The following is a 2500-nucleotide window of genomic DNA, read 5'->3' as shown; positions in this document are numbered from 1 at the left end:
GTTTGATGGGGTCTATGTGTAAAAATTTTGACTTTTTTGAGTGCACGTGCAAATCTGCTGGAAAAGCCTGTGGAAGTTTCACGGCGTTCGTACAATATTTGGCGACGCAAAAATGAGCGATTTCCCAGCTCGATGGAATTCGGCGCGAGAGAAACGATGCCCCGTAACGCACATGAGAGCAATCCCGGCCAATTTCTCCCGTTTGATGGGGTCTATGTGTAAAAATTTTGACTTTTTTGAGTGCACGTGCAAATCTGCTGAAAAAGCCTGTGGAAGTTTCACGGCGTTCGTACGATATTTGGCGACGCAAAAATGAGCGATTTCCCAGCTCGATGGAATTCGGAGCGAGAGAAACGATGCCCCGTAACGCACATGAGAGCAATCCCGGCCAATTTCTCCCGTTTGATGGGGTCTATGTGTACAAATTTTGACTTTTTTGAGTGCACGTGCAAATCTGCTGAAAAAGCCTGTGGAAGTTTCACGGCGTTCGTACGATATTTGGCGACGCAAAAATGAGCGATTTCCCAGCTCGAGAGAATTCGGCGCGAGAGAAACGATGCCCCGTAACGCACATGAGAGCAATCCGGGCCAATTTCTCCCGTTTGATGGGGTCTATGTGTAAAAATTTTGACTTTTTTGAGTGCACGTGCAAATCTGCTGAAAAAGCCTGTGGAAGTTTCACGGCGTTCGTACGATATTTGGCGACGCAAAAATGAGCGATTTCCCAGCTCGATGGAATTCGGCGCGAGAGAAACGATGCCCCGTAACGCACATGAGAGCAATCCGGGCCAATTTCTCCCGTTTGATGGGGTCTATGTGTAAAAATTTTGACTTTTTTGAGTGCAGGTGCAAATCTGCTGAAAAAGCCTGTGGAAGTTTCACGGCGTTCGTACGATATTTGGCGACGCAAAAATGAGCGATTTCCCAGCTCGATGGAATTCGGCGCGACAGAAACGATGCCCCGTAACGCACATGAGAGCAATCCGGGCCAATTTCTCCCGTTTGATGGGGTCTATGTGTAAAAATTTTGACTTTTTTGAGTGCAGGTGCAAATCTGCTGGAAAAGCCTGTGGAAGTTTCACGGCGTTCGTACGATATTTGGCGACGCAAAAATGAGCGATTTCCAAGCTCGATGGAATTCGGAGCGAGAGAAACGATGCCCCGTAACGCACATGAGAGCAATCCGGGCCAATTTCTCCCGTTTGATGGGGTCTATGTGTAAAAATTTTGACTTTTTTGAGTGCAGGTGCAAATCTGCTGAAAAAGCCTGTGGAAGTTTCACGGCGTTCGTACGATATTTGGCGACGCAAAAATGAGCGATTTCCCAGCTCGAGAGAATTCGGCGCGAGAGAAACGATGCCCCGTAACGCACATGAGAGCAATCCGGGCCAATTTCTCCCGTTTGATGGGGTCTATGTGTAAAAATTTTGACTTTTTTGAGTGCACGTGCAAATCTGCTGGAAAAGCCTGTGGAAGTTTCACGGCGTTCGTACGATATTTGGCGACGCAAAAATGAGCGATTTCCCAGCTCGATGGAATTCGGCGCGAGAGAAACGATGCCCCGTAACGCACATGAGAGCAATCCCGGCCAATTTCTCCCGTTTGATGGGGTCTATGTGTAAAAATTTTGACTTTTTTGAGTGCACGTGCAAATCTGCTGAAAAAGCCTGTGGAAGTTTCACGGCGTTCGTACGATATTTGGCGACGCAAAAATGAGCGATTTCCCAGCTCGATGGAATTCGGAGCGAGAGAAACGATGCCCCGTAACGCACATGAGAGCAATCCCGGCCAATTTCTCCCGTTTGATGGGGTCTATGTGTACAAATTTTGACTTTTTTGAGTGCACGTGCAAATCTGCTGAAAAAGCCTGTGGAAGTTTCACGGCGTTCGTACGATATTTGGCGACGCAAAAATGAGCGATTTCCCAGCTCGAGAGAATTCGGCGCGAGAGAAACGATGCCCCGTAACGCACATGAGAGCAATCCGGGCCAATTTCTCCCGTTTGATGGGGTCTATGTGTAAAAATTTTGACTTTTTTGAGTGCACGTGCAAATCTGCTGAAAAAGCCTGTGGAAGTTTCACGGCGTTCGTACGATATTTGGCGACGCAAAAATGAGCGATTTCCCAGCTCGATGGAATTCGGCGCGAGAGAAACGATGCCCCGTAACGCACATGAGAGCAATCCGGGCCAATTTCTCCCGTTTGATGGGGTCTATGTGTAAAAATTTTGACTTTTTTGAGTGCAGGTGCAAATCTGCTGAAAAAGCCTGTGGAAGTTTCACGGCGTTCGTACGATATTTGGCGACGCAAAAATGAGCGATTTCCCAGCTCGAGAGAATTCGGCGCGAGAGAAACGATGCCCCGTAACGCACATGAGAGCAATCCGGGCCAATTTCTCCCGTTTGATGGGGTCTATGTGTAAAAATTTTGACTTTTTTGAGTGCAGGTGCAAATCTGCTGGAAAAGCCTGTGGAAGTTTCACGGCGTTCGTACGATATTT

Source organism: Lampetra planeri, unplaced genomic scaffold (genome assembly GCF_965212315.1).
Source record: "Lampetra planeri unplaced genomic scaffold, kcLamPlan1.2.h2 scaffold_240, whole genome shotgun sequence".
NCBI classification, from domain to species: Eukaryota; Metazoa; Chordata; class Hyperoartia; order Petromyzontiformes; family Petromyzontidae; genus Lampetra; species Lampetra planeri.
The sequence above is the reverse complement of the archived record's forward strand: the minus strand, read 5'-3'. Positions refer to the sequence as shown.